This window comes from Bos indicus, chromosome 14 (genome assembly GCF_029378745.1).
Source record: "Bos indicus isolate NIAB-ARS_2022 breed Sahiwal x Tharparkar chromosome 14, NIAB-ARS_B.indTharparkar_mat_pri_1.0, whole genome shotgun sequence".
In the NCBI taxonomy this organism is placed as follows: domain Eukaryota; kingdom Metazoa; phylum Chordata; class Mammalia; order Artiodactyla; family Bovidae; genus Bos; species Bos indicus.
The window spans coordinates 48,879,127-48,899,050 of NC_091773.1; positions in this window are offsets into that span (position 1 = coordinate 48,879,127).

Consider the following 19,924-nt stretch of genomic DNA (forward strand, 5'->3'; position numbering starts at 1 on the left):
TTAACTTATATGCGAAGTACATCAAGAGAAACGCTGGGCTGGAAGAAGCACGAGCTGGAATCAAAATTGCTGGGAGAAATATCAATAACCTCAGATATGCAGATGGCACCACCCTTATAGCAGAAAGTGAAGAGGAACTAAAAAGCCTTTGATGAAAGTGAAAGTGGAGAATGAAAAAGTTGGCTTAAAGCTCAACATTCAGAAAACTAAGATCATGGCATCCGGTCCCATCACTTCATGGGAAATAGATGGGGAGACAGTGGAAACAGTGTCAGACTTTATTTTTTGGGGCTCCAAATCACTGCAGATGGTGACCGCAGCCATGAAATTAAAAGACACTCCTTGGAAGGAAAGTTATGAGCAACCTAGACAGCATATTAAAAAGCAGAGACATTACTTTGCCAACAAAGGTCCATCTAGTCAAGGCTATAGTTTTTCCAGTGCTCAAGTATGGATGTGAGAGTTGGATCATAAAGAAAGCTGAGCACCGAAGAATTGATGCTTTTGAACTGTGGTGTTGGAGAAGACTCTTGAGAGTCCCTTGGACTGCAAAGAGATCCAACCAGTCCATCCTAAAGGAGATCAGTCCTGGGTGTTCATTGGAAGGACTGATGCTGAAGCTCAAACTCCAATACTTTGACCACCTCATGTGAAGAGTTGACTCACTGGAAAAGACCCTGATGCTGGGAGGGATTGGGGGCAGGAGGAGAAGGGGACAACAGAGGATAAGATGGCTGGATGGCATCTCTGACTCGATGGACATGAGTTTGGGTGAACTCCGGGTGTTGGTGATGGACAGGGAGGCCTGGTGTGCTGCGATTCATGGGGTTGCAAAGAGTCGGGCACAACTGAGTGACTGAAATGAACTGAATTGAATTCACTCTTTATTAGTAGATTATTACAATCAGAGCTGGTCTACTCAGTGGAGAGAACCTCTGCTATTGCAACGTTTACTATGTGCATGCTGGAGAGAACGCAATACGTGGTAAGTTAATTAAAATTATATTAAATAAACTGATGGTCCTATTTTACAATTCTAATTCTCAGACCCCTGGCACAATAGTTGGCACGATAATCAGGTTTATGTCAATAACAATTTCTCATGAAAACCTAGATTTCCAGTAAATCTATATAAATTTATGATGTGACTGTAGTACTTTTCCTCAGGCATTGATAAATGACTTTATTTTCACAGATTCTACTTTGTGTCAAATGATACACTTCCCTTAGAAGGACTTCAGGGTTACCAAAATTTAGGTCCCCATTTCTGTTCTTGAAAATGACTTGCTCGTGACCAGTGGACACAAAGTCAAAATAGAAGGGCTTGAGACCCCTCTAAGAAGCACATGACTTCTTGCTTATGAGATGGTCTCATTGCCTCGTTGAAATAGCCATGATGTTAAGCTTATGGCTCAGCTGTGAAAGGAGCTCATGCATGTGAAAGGAGACAGTAAGAATGGAAATGGCTTGAAAGATTGTACCAAGGTCAGGAAGAGAAATGAATTGGAAGTGAAAGGAAGTTTGCAAGGGCTTATGTCCATCTAAATGTCTGCTGAAGTTGTTTTCTTCCAACTCAGTGAGACTTTTGAGAAAATCATGATGTCCTATGACAAAGCCTTGTTTCTTCCTGTTACCCCATACTCATCTACTTGCATTCAACCTAAACCAGTTTTTGTGTGGTCATCTTGTAGTTACTCCCGTACACTAGGCTGGTGTGCCTTTGACCCTGAGATTCCCTTTCCTGAAAATCCTGTCCTTGCTGCTCACTCCATTCAAATCTCTATTCTAATGATTCACCTTGAAAGTTCCTGCTTCTCCTCTCTGACTAAAATAACTTCCTCCCCCTCCCTACCACTCTCCTCTTCTTTATTCTTCTTCTTTTTTAAGTTGGAGGATAATTGTGTTACAATGATGTATTGGTTTCTGCCATACAACAATGTGAATCAGCCATTATATATATATATAAATATATATAGGGAGATATATATGTAGATATATATCCCCTCTTTTTGAGCCTTCTTCCCACCACCCCCCTTTATTCTCCTTGAAGCTATTTCTCTTTACCTGACCAAAATTAATTTTTATTGGCTTATTATTTTGAGGTTCATCTCCTCCACTAGAATCTGAACTCCACGCAGGGAGAGAGTTTTTCATATTCCCTATGATCCAGCAAATTTCCTAGTATAGAAGAGATGCTCAATAAGTAGGTGTTGAGTGAATGAATAAATCAATGAGTGAATGCCATTTTGGAGCCATAAAGTTCAAATCCTAAATTGCCTGAAATCTGTTGTTGTTAGTTTTTCTGCTTCCAAAATGCTATGAGAAGCAAGTAGAATTATGTACCTAGAAGGAATTATAAACCATTAAGCACTACATAGAAGTTTGTGAATGTCACTGCTCAGGCACTACAGTATGATGCAAAATTAGCTGACCTTGAGTTCAAGGTCAGCCTGCTAATGGGGCCTTTGCCATTTAGCATGGCATGTACCTTTGAATAAGCATCTAATCCTCTGCACCTCATTTTCCTTCTCTGCTGTGTGAGAGTAACGTGAGATAATGTATATGCACGCACTTGATGATCTGTAAAGTGATACAGGAATATATCACCCATCACTTGTCTGTACAGAGTAGAACCACTCCCTGCACTGCCTTTATCCCTGGTCTCCCATGTTCATAAATACCCATGAAAAAGGTGTACAGATGAATGGGAAAGGTAAGCAACTTAGTCTGTTGCTAGGCTGATGCTTTCCCAGAAGTGGAAAGAGGATTTGTTAAATGGATGAAGGTATAATTTTTAAATAAATCGGTCACGTTGTCAGATAAATGTATATGCTACTGATGGCACCACAATGCCAAAGCTTAATTATTTCTTGATGACACTTTGTCTCTAAATTTGTTTTAGTTTAAATTTTAAGGTTAACCAATTCCCTAGAATTCTTCAGCTGCAAGGAGCCTGTGAAGATCCTTGACCACTTTGGTTCAAGTTAAGCCATGCATGAATGGAACCTTCTTCAGATTATTTGCTCGTGCTCAAAGCACTGCATTAATCAGAGAAGGAGGCTTCAGTCTTGGGCTTGTTCTCAGCCGCTCTGCCTCATTGTGTTGCCTTTGATGAAAAGCTTAAAAGGCAGAGAACAGGAAATCCACTCTGATTTCATTGTTTGCTTTGAACAGTTCTTTCTTCTTAGGAACAATGCCGGTTTGCCTAAAATGGCTAATAATCACTACTACTTATTGAACATTAATTCTGTGCCAGGCACTGCATAAAGAAGTTTCTATACATCTTTACATTTCATTCTCACACCAGTGCTCTGAAAGGATTTTATTATCCCCATTCTACAGCAGAGGAAACTGAGACTGAAAGATACAGAGAAGTAAACAAAGTTATCTTATGGTCACCTAATAAGAGGAGCAAAGCTGGGGGAACCTGCGTCCATCTGGCTCCCAGGTTTATACTCCTAATCACTGGAAGGAGTGTGGGAAATAATAAGGAAATCATTTCACATTTCCTAGAACAATCTTTGAGAACTTTCAAATTATAGACTACCAAATCCATCCATTGACACTGAGAAACTAACACTTGCATTTCTCATTTGATGTCTTTGGGTATCATTACTTATTTTGTTCCCTGAAATTTGATTACTTGATTTTGTACAATGAAAATCTGTCACCTTAGAATAACTGATTCAGAGAGATCATTTTGAAGTATGGAAATAGGGTCTCACATCAGCAGGATTTCAAGCAATGTATGTCATGGCCAGTTAACTTGAGTTATGTGTATTTGACGTTAGCACTGTGGTTCCAAGTTGGGCTTTGGAATCAAGCTTAACCAGCCCTCAAGTCCCTGGGATCTATGATTTTGTGCAGTTGCAGAATCTCTTTGCTGCATAGTGTTTTCATCATTTAAATAAGGGTGCTGATAACTCCTAGCTCACAGGCTTATTTTGAGATTTAAGCAAGATAGTGCATCTTAGATGTAAAGATTAACTGAAATCAAGCATGTAAAACATATAATACAGAGTCCAGGAAATAGTACTCTTTTGATAAATGTCAATATCAATTTTTTATAAAAACAGAATTTTTTTTTGAAGATAAATTTTCACGTATAGTACAAATAAGTATATACAAGTTTTTTATAACTTACGTATTTCCAAAAAGGATTTGAGATTTGCATCCATATTTTCCCAGTGTCTGGCCTCTAAACAGGTCACTGTTTTGGAATATTTGGGAAGACAAATTAATCTCTCTAGCCTGAACTCAACCTACAACTCCTTCCAGCATTCTTTCATTACTGTCTAAACCAAAAACCAAAATCATGCTCCAGATTAATTGATCACCCTCACCCTCAGTCTCTCAAATACATTGGCATTTTTCAGCATTGCTTTCCCATTCCAATACTCTGCCCTCACCTGTTTATTCTTCAAATTAAGTAGCCATACCAAAATTTCCTCTCTTCTCTCTTCCTCTGGACTCAACCAATACTAATGAACTATCTGCTCAACTGGAACTTATCATTTTTCACCTGATTTTATTGACTGGATTATCATGTACTTTAACATGTCTTCCCTGGCCAGCTAGACAGTAAGAAAAGGGTCCTACAACAGTACCATTTCCATTGTAAAATATTAATTTTATAAATAGTTATTCATTATTAAATCTTCATATGAAATAGTCAACAAGTAGTAGATAAGGAATGGATTCTCCTTTTCATGGTGGACTGTGCCAAAATCCAGATATTTGGATCATGTTTGCAGCCCAGCATCCCAACTTTCAAAAAGTCAAATTTTAGTCAGCTAGATTTCTTGTCCAACAGTGCTATAAAAATAATTTTATCTTTATTTGTTTAGTTAGTTAACTATTCATTTTTGAATATCTGCAATTGACTTGATTGCCAAATCAGTCAATTCTTTCGGCTATTACATAGAATGCTAACAAGATCAAATGTCAACATGACCCCATTTAGTTGATATTTATTTAATCTCATAGTTTATAGGAAAATATAAAAAAGCTGTTAATAGACAATAATATGGTAACCAAAGCAAAAACGGATGCTTGCTCTGTTCAACTAGCATATCACTTTGTCCCAGACAATGTGTTTGACAAAGAAATAAAACAAGTTTTAGAATCTTGATAAACCTGTTTTTACACACCCACAGCTGATTCATGAAAATCTTTCAACCAATAGCCATTTTATCAAGCTTTGAGTGTCTAAGAATTATTTCAATTATGTTGAGGTTTTCAAAAGTGATTCTTCAATTTTACTATTCTTTGTTGATTTGGTACATTGTGGTCATGATGTTTTCAGATAACTTCATAGGATAATTCAAAAACAGATTCAATGTATGCACATAAATCTGCCCTTATTCTCATCTCTAAAAAGAGAAGTGTGGTATTTAGGGATTAAAGATTAAATATTTTGATGTGTTTCAGTCAAGCACTTCAATGGCATGAGAACTATTGACAAAATCTCAGTCAATTAAAAATGGTTGAGTCTAGACAAAACTTAAGGAAACTGGGAGAGCCAGGACATTTTGGTCATTATAAGAATTGTTTACATAGCTCCAACCTTCCACTCCAGTACTCTTGCCTTGAGAATCCCATGGACAGAGGAGCCTGGTAGGCTGCAGTCCATGGGGTCGTGAAGAGTTGGACACGACTGAGTGACTTCACTTTCACTTTTCACTTTCATGCATTGGAGAAGGAAATGGCAACCCACTCCAGTGTTCTTGCCTGGAGAATCCCAGGGACAGTGGAGCCTGGTGGGCTGCCGCCTATGGGGTGGCACAGAGTCGGACACGACTGAAGTGACTTAGCAGCAGCAACCTTCCACAAAGACACAAGAACTTTTTCAAGAACACCTTATGCAAACCACTACTAGCTGGATACAAAGCCGTGAACAGCCACTCATGGAAATGAAGAAATTTTGGAAACCAAGGTGGGTATTCCTGATGCATTCCCACACTGAAAAGTCCTTTTCAATAGCATTCTTTGCATTTGTGATATTACTTATTAGATTATCAGTTATTTATTCCAGGCTGCAAGCTCTATGAAGAAATAGTTGTGTTTATTTTGCTCTCTATTCTACCCATTGCATGTCCACGGTAGTTGGCACGTGATATGTCCTAAGTAAATATTTTGTGGAAGAAAAGACACAAACAGGGTGAGAAGGAAAAATTGTGATGTATAGAGTTAGCAGAGCCTGTTTTAAGCAAAGGCAGTGAAGTTTGGTTCCGAGGTCAGCCTCTATCATCCCTGTTTGTATCAATTCAGATTTCTTTTTCCCACCTCTCAACCCTGCCCTCCCATCCCCCTTGGCACTGCAACAAATGGGTCTTGCTCTGTCTTACAAAGTAGGTAATTTTATTGACTAAGGCTACGCAGTATTATACCATTCCTGCAGCCTTTATTCTTAATCCTTAACCCCAAAGTGTCAATCATTAACAATGGTGGAGAGCAGAGGAGGGGAGAGTAGAAGTTTCCCAGCACCAGATACAATCAGCTCTTCTTACTGTAAGCCCAGCGATCCCATGTAGGTCAAACCTCTACATTCACCCATTCAATCCATGAATCATTCATTTAACCAATATTTATCTTGTTGTTGTTGCTATTCAATCGCTAAGTTACGTCCAACTCTTTGCGACCCCATGGACTATAGCACACCAGGCTCCTCTGTCCTTGACTATCTCCCAGAGTTTACTCAAATTCATGTCCATTGAGTTGGTGATGCTATCTAACCATCTCATCCTCAGCCTCCCCCTTCTCCTTTTGCCTTCAATCTTTCCCAGCATCAGGTCTTTTCCAGTGAGTCAGCTCTTCACATTAGGTGGCCAAAGTTATTTATTGAGTGTTTGTTGTAGGTTAGGATTAGTGTTGGTCAAGGATATCATAATCTGCAAAGCAAATAGCAAACTTATAAGAACACGACCAAATTTCTCTATGGGGTCTGCCTTTGTCATCTTGAACCAGCTTTCAAGAGGTAAGAGTATAAGAGAGATCAATATTTATCCAGGCACTGAAAAGGTGCAAGTAAATCTTAGGCTGCTTTCCATCTGCAAGGAAATAAGCATCACTTCAGGAAAGAGAGCCAGTTTTCCAGGCAACTTTTGGGAATCTGACGCTGCTTCAGTGAGTCACCCAAGAAACCTGCACTGAGCCTGGTCTGTGGGGCACCCACTGTACTCGGCCCCAGGACATGCAGATGAAAGAGAGTTCCCTCCCTGAAGAAGGTCACAGTCTAGCGACAGACAAGAACAGACAAATTAACACTTATAATAAATACAGTGAGATAAGTACAGGGTACACGTCAGCAGAGGGTACTATGGCAACCCAAAGGAGGGGCCCACAACCAAGCCTGCGGCAGTGGGTAAGCTTCCCCAGGGAAGATGACACGAGGAGGGAAGGAGCAAGCCATGTGAGAGGGTGCAGCAGGGAAGGGCTTTTTCAACAAAGCAAGCAGCAAATGCAAAGGTTCAGAGGTGAGAGAGAGCAAAACACTTGTGGGAATCTACACCTCATTCACTGAAGTGGGGACTTCCGCTGGGGAGAAGGACAACAGCCCAAATGAGGCAGCCTAACAGGGATGGATTATGGAGGCCCTATCTGGGGAGTCAGTCAAGATATTAGAAAGCTTATGATGTGATGGAAGTCGCCTTTTAGAAAGTTGTTTCCGATAAGGTGAATTAGACAGAGGGAAATAGGAAGGGAGTGTATAAAGTATTTTTATATGTATGCTTTTATGTTTTACACTCAGTGGTACTCAAAAAAAGATTTTAGACTCTTAAGCAGATATTCAGCACTGTGACCTAAATTATGTAGTGTTAGAAACAAGGCAAAAGGGAACTTCCCTGGTGGTCCAGTGGTTAAGACTTGGCCTTCCAATGTAGGGGTTGTGGGTTTGATCCCTGGTAGGGCAGCTAAGATCCCACATACCTCTTGGCCAACCCCCTCCAAAAAAACACCCCTAAAACAGGAGCAATATTATGGCAAATTCAATAAAGTCTTCAAAAAGAGAAATAAGGCAAAGTGAAAATAAAGGCAAGGACATGAAATGAGATAGAATAAAAAAAAAAAAAAAAACAAAAACTATACCATGCACTTATAATCAACAATTAAGGACAGCAAATTTGGCTCTCAGCTTCCTATGAGCCAATGATTTGTTATCTCCTTAAGATAAACATGTTGATCAGGATTGCCCTGCTTCTGTGATTTGAATAAATATCTACTAAAGACTCATATACAGAAGTCAGGAACAATCTTACCCTTTGTTAAAATTTAAGGTCCATGAGTATAGGGATTTATTTTTCATTGTTCTATCTTCAATGACTTGAAGAGTGATATGTATCCAGGAAGAGATCAATAAATATTTCCTGAATATGTGGATGAATGAATGAATGAAGTTAAATAAGCAATTGCTAATTAGAGTATTCTTTCTCCAAAAGTGAGATTAAAAAAAAAAAAAAACCTAAGTGAAAGTAGACCAGCACAGAATAGATCTATGGGATCCCTCAACCATTGAATCTATCAGAGAGATTAATGTTTCAACCACAATCATTCCCTGAAAAGAAGATAGTAAAAACCAAACTTTCCGATTATTCTGAAACCTATCAAACTTTGTCACCTTGAGAAGGAAAGGAAGGAATTTAGACAATTTTCAGTCTATCTTAATGAGTGGCATTTTCATGAGGATTCTTAGAGTGAACTAAACAAGTGTTTTTATGCAGTGTTTCAAATGATGCTCTAAATTTAGGATAAAAGTAGTATACCAAAAAGCAACTTGATACAAATGAACTATGGGTTATCTACTCAGTTCTCTAATAGTTTGACATAAGCTAAGAATAGCTTTTAGAAACACTTCATGAATTTCATCTAAAAAACTTCATGAATTCTTCTAGAAATATTGTTTCCTCTTGCCAAGCCATGGCACGCATGGAGCAGTAGTAAATTTAGAATTATATTTTCTGACAAATATCTACTAGGCAGCCATTGGTTTGTCTGATTCAGATTAAAGCCCTTAGCCAAACTGTGAATGAAGCTGTTAACATTTGAGACTATTATGAAGCTTAACTAGGATGCTGCTGCTCAGTCACTTCAATCGTGTCCGATTCTGTGTGACCCGAGACGGCAGCCCACCAGGCTCCCCCGTCCCTGGGATTCTCCAGGCAAGAACACTGGAGTGGGTTGCCATTTCCTTCTCCAACTAGGATAGTTGTTGGATATAAGGAAACTCCTTTTCTATCCAGAAATTAGTAAAGAAAATAACATCAGGTAAAACTAATACAGGCTTCCCTGGTGGCTCAAATGGTAAAGAATCTGCCTGCAATGCAGGAGACCTGGGTTCAATCCCTGGGTGGGAAAGATCCCTTGGAGAAGGGCATGGCCACCCACTCTAGTACTCTTCCCTGGAGACTTCCACAAACAGAGAAGCCTGGCAGGCTACAGTCCACTGGGGTCATAAGAGTTGGACACAAATGAGCAATTAACACACACACCAAACAAATTCAGCCCCCTTCCCCAAATACTTACATATGTACTCTAATACAAAGTTCTATATAGTATGACATGACCAGAGCTATAGTCTGAAAAATGTAAAAGGTGGTCCCACTGGCCTCCTAGTCTCTTAAAATCTATTTGTAAGATACCCACAGGACACTTAGATTTGAATAGTGTAGCTTTCATGTATACCCTTGATAATGAGGTTACTATATGGGTTGACTTACAGTCAATGAATGTATTGGTAACAAAAAAATTTAGAATTGTAAAATATTGAGTAAAATGATGGCTTTTATTTTAAAGAAGTGACCTATGGCCTCTCTTTGGGGCAAATGTTATCCAGCAGGGCCAGTTTTCTATTAAGGCCAACCTAGATCATGGTAATAAAACTGCATCATATGCTTAAAAGAGGATATTCACCTTTTATCGATATAAAAAATGGATGTGCTTCCTGTTGATGAAAAGAATACAAAACTACAAGATTATAATATTAAAAGGAACTCATGTAAATATGAGATCAAGACGTTTAGATTTCATAGTTTTGTGGGAAATTTACTTCTCCTGGAGGGCCTATTCACTAAGGCTGAGAATACAGAATGAAATTTTTCAGGGTCAGTGAGTAAAATAAATTTTAGATATGTCAAGTTCTGGTGAGTCATCAAAATGAAAATATCCAGTAACTAATTGAATATATAAATCTTGCCTTTGAAAGAGAAGTCTGAGTTGGAAATAGATAATTTAGGAGTGATCATTTAGATTTAAATCTATGGCATTGACTTAGAGGGAAATCTGAAGCTAGCTATTAAACACAGAAGATAATTCTGGTCTCTGTGAGAGTCACTGGTCTTCTTTTCATCAGCTTAACTCTAAAGAGAGACCACAAACATTAGTAATTTATTAAGAGCAGTTTGAAGATCATTATGTAAGTAATCTCAATTCCTGATACCATGTCAGGTAAAATTGGAGGTGACATTCCCAAACTCTGGTTTCATCATCTGTAGTCATGACGTGGAAAAAAATCAAAGGAGAGAAAAGCATTTCTGAGAATGAGTAATTGAAGCAATAAAATTTACAAGTTAAAGGAAGGCTCAGTTCCGTGAAGACTGAGTTAACAACAAGTTTAAACAATGGAATGATGTATCATGGCTTATTTCTTGTAGTCTGCATGTTTTGGAAAGTGTGATAAACCTCCTCAGAAGAACTTAATTTGGGAATTTTGAGAGAGTGAGGTAGGACAAAACTATGAAGTTAGCAGAATGAGGTTTTTAGACCCCACTTCCACCAGACCTTGCAGGCTCCCCTTTCAGCATCTCCCTCTCCTGAATCTCGGGGGTCTTATTGCTGGCCTAGGTGCCTTTGCTTTCCAAACAAAATGATCTGATAACCTTATTCATTTCATTGGATTCGTTCATGCATATATTTGTTGTTGTGGTTGTTTAGTCTCTAATTTGTGTCCACGTCTTTGCAACCCCATGGACTGCAGCATGCCAGGTTTCCCTGTCCCTGTCCTCCACTAGTTTGCTCAAACTCAAGTTCATTGAGCTGGTGATGCTATCCAGCCATCTCATCCTCTGTCCCTGCCTTCCTCTCCTTCCCTCAATCTTCAAAAGATATTTATTGAGTATATATATACTCTAACTCTATACTAGACATTGTCCCTTGTCTTAGAATATGCTGGTCAGACAGGTGAATACATAAATAGATATAGATACATTGATTGATGACGAGAGAGAGAGAAGAAAGGGAGGGAGGGAAGAGGGATTTGAAGGAAGGAAGGAGGGGAAGAAGGGAGGAGGAAAAGAAGGAGGGGAGGAAGGAGGAAAGAAGCAGAATATCAGGCAGCATATGGGATATATTGAGTTTGCCAAAACATTTGTTTGGGTTTTTCTGCAAGATGTTTCCAAACTTTTGGCCAACTCAAAATTAGATAAGGATTTTTAAAAATCTGAGAGAGGAGAAGGATACTATTTTAAGTATAGTTTTCATGGGTTAAAATATCTGTACCTATGAAACAACTGGAATGGCCTGATGGAGCCAGTAATACAAAGAAGAGAAGGGGAAAACCTATATAGACAAAGTGAATACAGGTGCATGGCAGACTGTAGTCTCCAAAGGTGGCCAAGACAATATGTCCTGTCCAATATCTTTACTTACAACATGCCACTGATGCTCCTCCCTTGAACTTGAGCAAAATCTAGTGATCAGCTTCAGCAATGGAATCTGGTGGAAGTGAGCCTATGTACTTTTGAGACTAGCTTATAAAATTGCTATGCAATTTTCTCCCATTCTCTTGGGATGCTTGGTTTTACTACTCAGTTTCCAAGCTGTGAGGAAGTCCAGCCATATACAGGGGAAAGGCAGGGGTTCTAGCCAAGAGATGCAAGTGAGTCCCCAGCTAATAGCCACCATCAATCACCAGACATGTGCATAGTGACACTTCCAGGTGATAGCAGAGTCACCCCCAGCCTTTCAGTCTTTCCAGCTGAAGATTAGATGTCATGGAGCATAAACTGCCCCTGCAGTGTCCTGTACAAATCTGTGATCTGCAGAGCCCATGAGCATAATAAAATAGTTGCTTTATGGACCACCAACTTTGGAGGTGGTTGTAATGCAGCAATAGGTAACTGGAGTTAAGTGCTAAAGCCCATAGGTGGGGATGAGCATTGGATATTCAATAAACACACCAGGGTATCATGGCTGAGCAGACTAGCTTTGGACTGGATGTAGTGATGGGAACAGAGTCTAGGAGGACAGAGCACCTAGGATCTTTCAAGTTATAGGAAGGAGTTTAAATCTTTTTTTCTAAGTGTGATGGGGCTGCTTAATCCAATCCCTATTAATCTTTTGAACTCTTAATTTTTGCTAGCAAATAAGGAATGAAAATAGCACTTAGTGCTTGGCAGGGTTATTGCAAGACTCAGATGATCTAAGGTGTGTGAAATCACTCAGGAAAGCAGAAAGCATTCCAGGCTTTAAAAAGTTTGAAATAATATCATATGCAAAATTAGTCCAAATTTTAAGCTGAGATATTTAAATGTATCAAATTTTCTATTCTAATAGCTTTCCATTAATCAATTATATCATGCCTGCTTATATAGGAGTAGTAACCAACTTGAAATATATACAAACCATACCTGATTTCAGGCTAATGGTCAAATAAATGTGGCAATATATCTGGTAGATAAATGGAAGATAACACTTGCAAATCTTGCTAGGAAAGGGAAGATAATATTTATGTATAGAGAGAGGGAAGATAAGAACTCATAAGCATTTCAAATGCCTTTCTTTGAAAGCTACCACACCTGTCAGAAACCCAAAGAATATGGAGCCAGTAATATCTTCATTACTAGCTGCTCTTTTTAAAAAAATCTTCCTGTTTCGTATTGTATAGCTGATTAACAAACAATGCTGTACGTTTCATGTGGACAGCAAAGGGGCTCAGCCATAGGCACACATACATCCGCTCTCCCTCAAACTACCCTCCCATCCAGGCTGCCACATTAACATTGAGCAGAGCTCATGTGCTATTCAGTAGGTCCTTGTTGATTATCCATTATAAATATAGCTGTGTGTACATGTCCATCCCAAACTCCCTAACTATCCTTTTGCTCCATCTGTTCCCCCAGTAACCATAAGCTCTTGAAGTCTGTGAGTCTCTTTCTGTTTTGTAAGTTCATTTGTATCACTTCTACATATAAGGGATATCATACAATATTTCTCCTCCTCTGTTGACACACTTCACTTAGTGTGACACTCCCTGGGTTCATCCATGTTGCTACGAATGGCAATCATTATCTCATTCTTTTTTGTGGCTGAATATTGCACTGTATATATGTATCACATCTTTCCTCTGTCCATGGACATTTATTGCCCAGAACCCCAGGTAGAATTTCAGTAATCTAGGTTGAATTATCAGAATTCCTTTTTATTTTTACTAGATCGACCAATGCAGACGAGGACCAGAGCCAACTAAACAGGATTCTTTCCCCAAATCCAACACCCAGGAAAAAAATTGATAGCAGCAGGGCGGTGATGAGAAAGAGCTGAACCTGTAGTCGGATAACTCCTACAGAGAGGAGAAGAGAGAAATGGAGAACAATGGGTCTGAACCAGCTTACCAGCTTCAGAAAACAAACACGATCAGAGAGAAAGAGCAGTGGCTCAAGATTATCTCACTGGTGAGTGGCTTAGAATCCCTCATGACTTTCCCTAGGTTAAGGAATAGCGAAGTTGTTATCAATCATAATAATTGTGGTAATAGTAACACTTATTTAATGCCTACTCCCTTATATACAACACACAATATTCACAACAATTTACAATTTCCAAGTAATCACTGATAATACTATTATCACCATTTTACAGATAAGGAAAAATGAGGCTTAATGTGGCTATGTATTATCCAATTCAATTCAGCTAATACATTTTGGAGCTGAGAATTGAACTCCCATTTATTCTGATGTGGATGCCCATGGTTTTAACATCTAAGATGTATTTTGTTCCTGATTTCCAAAGAGAAGCCACACTCAGTACACTCCAACTTTAGGTCCTGTGAAAGTCCTTCCCCTTTGTCGTTGTGATCAAACTGATCAACATGAAACTGCTCCAGCGGCAACATCGTTGGTATAGTTGATATATTCTTTGAAATTTTGAAAAGATAATCTACTTTTGAGAAAAATAAGCTTATATATATATAAACTTATATACTCTAGATTTAAGCCACAAACTACAGGCAGTTGTTTATGTGAGATGATCTTATACTTTTACTTTAAGATATTCCCCCTTCCTTGGCCCCTAGTGCCTGAAATCCTGTCATTAGATGCTCATTCCTTGGGAAGCATTGTCAGACACTCAGATGATGGAAATTTTTATTTTTCTTCTGGAAGCCTGACTTTGAAGACACAGGCTTCATGAGTCATCTAATTCATTATTTGTGATAATAATGGACATTCTCACTAGTGCATGTTCCAACACAGAACTGGGTGCAGAGATCAGATAAAAGGCAGGCAGACAGATCGTCACAAAAGAGCTTTCAAAACCCATTTAATGATCAGTTTCTAAATATTTTACAGCTTCAGGTACCGCCAAATTGGGCAAAAAAGAAGACAGTCGGAAGACATTGTAGTGGAGATCTCTGTCCTTTTTGCTGTGCATGTTCCCATGAGTGAGTTCTTTTTGGCTTCAAATCATATCAATGGATTATATTTTACATAAGCGTTAATCATCTTTCCTTCCTCCCTTTCTCCCTTCCTTTTTTTTTCTTTCTTTGTACTGTTGAGCAATTCCTTTCTGAAGCATTCTCTTCTCTTAGCATTTGTGACATGATTCCCTGCTGATATATTCTTCACTTCTCTGGCCACTCTTCTCACTTTCCTTTGTCAATTCCTTCTTCTCTATCTGGTGTTCAATAGGCCCTAACTTTCAGTCCTCTTTATCCTCACTCTCCGTGGACATCCTAAGTCCTTTCATCTACTCCCATGTCTTTGAATGCATCTCTAAAAGAGCAACCCCCACATTTGTATTTCCAGCCTGCATTTCTCTTTGTAACTTCAGATGGGTATAAATGACAGCCTACTTGAAATATCAACTTGAATATTTCAAATGTTAACATGTTTAAAAACCCACTCTTTGATCTTCAACATTCCTTCCCCCCAAAGGCTCTTCCTCTAATGTTAACCTTCTCCGTAAGTGACATCTCCATTCCCCAAGATACTCATGCCAGAGCTCTGCCCTGAAGCTTCCCTCTCCTATACCCCTACAAACAATCACTAATTACTTTTGTTTCTACACACAAAATATATTTATAATTCATCTGCTTAAACCCATCTCTACTCCCTGTCTTCTAGTTCCTACACATCTTCTCTTCGCTAGATTACAGATTCCTATTAAATTTAGGAATGAATGCATGACGGGCTCCCTATGGCCAGTTCTCTAATACAGCCCCCCTTCCATTGAATTTAGAGTGATATCAAAGGTATGTAGAAAGAGATGAAAAGTCTATAAGGACCACACTCTCTGCCAGTGATCTTCTCAGTGGAGTTTGTTTTTTTTACTTCTAAGTATGAGACAAAGGGACACAATAGTTTTTTTTTTCCTTCCTTTGGGCATTGTAAAGTCTGGATGTGACACATGGACCTGTGGGTAGCCATCAAGCAAATGTGAAGGAAACGGACTTAAGAGCAAAGCTGAAACACTGAATCCAGCAGAATCAAGAGATGGAAAGAATGTGGATCTGCAACAACAACATTGAGCCACAATGAAGTTTATACCCTAATACTCTGGTGAAGCTGGTTCTGCCTTTAGAATTGTTCATGGGAGATGATAAATGTACTTATAGTTTAAGCCAGTTTGAGTGAGAGGTTTTGCTACCATAGCTGAAAGCATCCTAACTGATAGGAGATAAACCAAGAAATCAGTTTAAACATATTGCCATTATTATCTAAATGAGAGGCCACAGAAGAGAGAAAAGATGGATTATATGTTTAAGAGATTTCATCAGTAAGACTGAGATTCAAAAGAAAGAACTAATATGGGGGGGCATGAACACAAGTAAAGTAAGAGGGAAGATAAACACAACAAAATTACAAACAAAAGTGCAAACAAAAGACTATGGGAACTCAAAGGAGAGAGTTTGTTTCTCAGAAGTAGGTATTAGGAAATGCTTTATAAAATAAAGATATATGAGATAGAACTTAACAAAAAATAGAATTTTGCCAGGCACCAGAGTGAAGAGATAGCTGCAAGCATAAAAAAAAAGTTATAAAGGGAACATTCCAGGTAGAAAGATTAGAGAAGAAATGTAATATATTTATAGGGAAAAAAAAAAAAAGATTGAAAAGGACCCTGAAGTTTGAATTTAGAAGTTCAGTGCAGTGCCCATTGTGTGACAGAGCCCCAAAGTCTGAGTTTAACATGGTGAATGATTACATCTGCTGAAGGTACATTATATTTGCTGCTAAGAAAATTGTTCCTGATACCATTCCAAGAAAAATTCTCTTATAAAGGTGCTACTTCTGGGTTGTATTCTGAATCGGATGGTCTGCTAAAGTGAAAGTCGCTCAGTCATGTCCAACTCTTTGCAACCCATAGACTTATAGTCCATGGAATTCTCCAGGCTAGAATACTGGAGTGGGTAGCCTTTCTCTTCTCCAGGGGATCTTCCCAACCCAGGGATAGAACCCAGGTCTCTTGCATTGCAGGCAGATTCTTTACCAGCTGAGCCACGAGGGAAGCCTGATGGTCTGCTAAAGCAGAATTAATTAAGAATAAACTAGTTTATTGTTGGTAATTTTTATTAGATGCTCATTAATTCCTTGGTAGATGAAATAGTTTTTTAATAACTTTAATGGTCTCCAAGATCAAGATGACAATAAATGCTATTAATTTTCCATTACTACTGATGTTAGGGGCTTCCCAGGTGGCACTAGTGGTAAAGAACCCACCTGCCAATGCAGGAGGTGTATGAGACGCAGCTTCAATCCCTGGATCGGGAAGATCCTCTGGAGGAGGAAATGCCAACCCACTCCAGTATTCTTGCCTGGAGAATCCCATGGACAGAGGGAACCTGGTGGGCTACAGTCCACAGGGTTGCAAAGAGTCGGACACAACTGAGCAACTTAGCACAACTGGTGTTAATTTTGTGAAAACTTGTGGTACAGGAAATTAAGATCTTATTTTTTGATGGAATTGATCATTAAAAGATATGTGATGCCTTTTTGAAACTTTAATTAAAATTAAATAATAAAGGTAGCATATTAAAGAGATCATTGAAATGTTGCACTTACTAGGTTATTAGCAATGAATTTGAAGCACATTGAACTTTATGAGATTATCAGTACTTGGTCATTTGACCTACAAATTGTATGTTTCAAACAGTTTAACCTGATATCCTATTGATGAGTTCTTATTTATTAAAAAAGATATTATAGTTTTAAAATACATTAGTAAATTTATTCTAATTTGTAGTAAATAATTTTCATTTTAACGGACTTATAAATGCTATTGATTAAGGACATGAACTTTGAAATTAGAGTATGGGTTAAACCCTGGCTCCAGCCCCCACATATGGTAGTTTTGAACAAGATACTTTTCTGTTCTTAGTCGTCTATTCTTTAAATTTGTATAAAAACTGTACTTACTTCATAGAAATTTTATAAGGAATAATAATTGCATCTAGAGTATACAGAGTAATGCTGAGGTAAAGCCTCAACAACTACTAAATAGTAGTCGTAATAGTAGCAGTAGTAGCATTGCTGTTGTTTGGTTGCTACAGCACATCCAACTCTTTGAGACCCCATGGACTGTAGCCTGCCAGGCCCCTCTGTCCATGGGATTATCCCAGAAAAAATACTGGAGTGGGTTGCCATTTCCTTCTCCAGGGAATCTTCCAGACTCAGGGATCAAACCCGAATCTCCTGCACTGGCAGACGGATTCTTTACCACTTAGCCAACTAGGAAGCCCAGTAGTAATATTACTCTTTTTTTAATATTCAAAACTTAAAGAATCAAGAGTTATTGGTTCCTATCAACTGAGCCTTCAGTATTCTTCTCAAGATAATAGGATAAAAACAACATCAGTAATTTGCATTTACTCTATTACATATTACTAAATTGGAAATTTCCCATCTCTTTCCTCAAAAGAGAGCTTTAAGTAGCCTCATTCCACTCACGGGTGATGGAATGACAGAGCTCTTACAGTCTGTCCTTCTTAAGCAGTTTCAGTTTTCATCCTTTTTCAATACTAGACAATGCTTGCATATCAGGTTAACTTCATTTTATCTTCATTTGTTTCTCCCTATGATACATTGCAAAAGAAAATTATATTTCCCGTTTGCTTTTTGGACTCCTTTCTCTTTCAGTTCACCTTTTCAAAGCTGACTTTTTCTGATGAGCCTTACCAAGCATTCACTTGCAACTCACATATAAAGGTGTATACAAAATTCCAATGTGTTCCTTGATAATGAATAAAAATATGAAGCCAAGAGAAATGAGTGAGCCCACAGGTACTCATTGAAAGCTGCCATGTTCTTCATACCATGTGGATGCTGAGGAATCAGATGACAGTCAAGGATCAGATGGCTGTGAAATAAACAGTTATATGAACTTTAAAAACTCCTCTCAGTTCATCCATATTGCTACAAATGGCATTATTTTGTTCTTTTTAATGGCTGACAATTGTATATATGTATCACCTCTTTATCCATTACTCTGTAGATGGACATTTAGTTGCTTTCAAGTCTTGGCTATTGTAAATAGTGCTGCAATAAACATTGGGGTGCATGTGTCCTTTTGAACTATGCTTTTCTCCAGATATATGCCCAGGGATCGGTGAATCATATCGTAGCTCTATTTTTAGTTTTTTAAGGAACCGCCATACTGTTCTCCATAGCGGCTGTACTGGGTAAAGTAAAACAGACAGAGAAAGACAAATTTTATATGATATCACTTATATGTGGAATCTTAAAAAAAAAGTTACAAATTAACTCATATACAAAACAGAAATAGAGTTACAGACGTAGAAAATAAATGTTTACCAGGGTTATGGGGGGAGGGGTAAACTGGGAGATTGAGATTGACATATGCAAACTGCTGCCGCTGCTGCTGCTGCTGCTAAGTCGCTTCAGTCATGTCCGACTCTGTGTGACCCCATAGACGGCAGCCCACCAGGCTCCCCCGTTCCTGGGATTCTCCAGGCAAGAATACTGGAGTGGGTTGCCATTTCCTTCTCCAATGCATGAAAGTGAAAAGTGAAAGTGAAGTCGCTCGGTCGTGTCCGACCCTCAGCGACCCCATGGACTGCAGCCTACCAGGCTCCTCCGTCCATGGGATTTTCCAGGCAAGAGTACTGGAGTGGGGTGCATCGCCTTCCACACTGTGTAAAATAGGTAGCTAATAAGAAGCTGCTGTATAGCAGAGGGAATTCCACTCAGTACTCTGCAATGGCCTCCATGGGAAAAGAATCTTAAAAAGAGTGGATATATGTGTGTGTATAACTGATCCACTTTGCTGTATACCTGAAATGAACACAGTATAGTAAATCAACTATACCCCAATACAAATTTTTTAAAAAAATTCCTTTCAGCTAAAACAGTTCAAGTTTTCTCATCCGCTGCTCTGGGGTTAGCCTTGGTGAGGAAATGCTAATCCTGAAGTCCCCATAGCCAAGAAAATTTTCTTTGCCAACAGCACCTGGGAGGTGCTTCTCGCTCTTGCTGATCACTATGTCTAACCCTTAATCTACTCCTAATCTATCCCCTAATCTATAATCAAAGTATTGATTATATTTTTCCTTATTAAACCAAAAGTGTGCCCTCCCTCTGTGTGTGCCCTCCCTCTTTGGGATTACTTCGTACTCACCCTGACGATCCCTGGGTTGGGAAGATCACCTGGAAAAGAGAATGGCAACCCACTTTGGTATTCTGGCCTGGAGAGCCCC